Source organism: Talpa europaea (genome assembly GCF_964194135.1).
Source record: "Talpa europaea genome assembly, chromosome: 3".
In the NCBI taxonomy this organism is placed as follows: domain Eukaryota; kingdom Metazoa; phylum Chordata; class Mammalia; order Eulipotyphla; family Talpidae; genus Talpa; species Talpa europaea.
The window spans coordinates 92,732,708-92,733,951 of NC_140069.1; positions in this window are offsets into that span (position 1 = coordinate 92,732,708).

Below are 1,244 nucleotides of genomic sequence, written 5' to 3' on the forward strand. Positions count from 1 at the left end.
TCTCAATGACATTCTTCAAAGAAATAGAACAAATATTGATAAAATTCATATGGAACCACAAAAAAAACACAAATAGCCAAAGCCATACTGATGAAAACAAAGGAGAAAGGAGGTATCACACTTCCAAACTTCAAGCTATACTACAAAGCCATAATAATTAAAACAGTTTGGTATTGGAACAAAAACAGACACACAGACCAATGGAACTGAACAGAGAGCCCAGATATAAAACCACACTTTTATGGACAACTGATCTTTGACAAAGGAGCAAAGAATATGCAATGGAACACGGACAGTTTGTTCAATAATTGGTGCTGGGAAAACTGGATCACCACATGCAAAAAAATGAAACTAGACCACTACCTTTCACTGTGCACAAAAATCAACTCAAAATGGGTAAAAGAACCGGACATAAGACCTGAAACCATAAAATATATAGAAGAAAATATAGGTAAAACACTACAAGACATACATAGCAATAACATCTTTAAAGACTCATCACCCAAAGCAAAGAAAGTCAAGGAAAAGATAAATACCTGGGATTACATCAAACTGAAAACCTCCTGCACAGCAAAAGAGACAATAACCAAAACAGAGAGACATCCCACTGATTGGGAAAAAAAAAAATCTTTGCACTCCAGTCAACTGATAAGGGACTGATGACAAAGATATACAAAGAATTCACACAACTCAAAAAAAATAAAATAAACAATCCAGTCAAGAAATGGGATGAAGAACTTAAAAGACATTTCTCCAAAGAGGAAATGCAAATGGCCAATAGGCATATGAAAAAATTTTCAACATCCCTTTAATCAGGAAAATGCAAATCAAAACCACATTGAGACACCACCTTACACCAGTAAGAATGGCACATATCAAAAAAACAAGCAACAACAAATGTTGGTGAGGATGTGGTGAAAAAGGAACTCTCCTACATTGCTGGTGGGAGTGCAAACTGGTCCAACCACTATGGAAAGCTGTCTGGAGGTTCCTCAGTCTACTAAAAATGGAGCTACCATACAACCTGGCAATTCCACTACTAGGGATCTACCCAAAGGACACAAAAACATTGATTCAAAAGAACACCTGTACACCTATGTTTATGGCAACACTATTTACAATAGGTAAAACCTGGAAACAACCCAGCAAAATAGATGACTGGATCAAGAAGATGTGGTCTATATACACAATGGAATATTACTCAACAAACAAGATAAACTCATGCCATTTGCAGCAATGTTGAT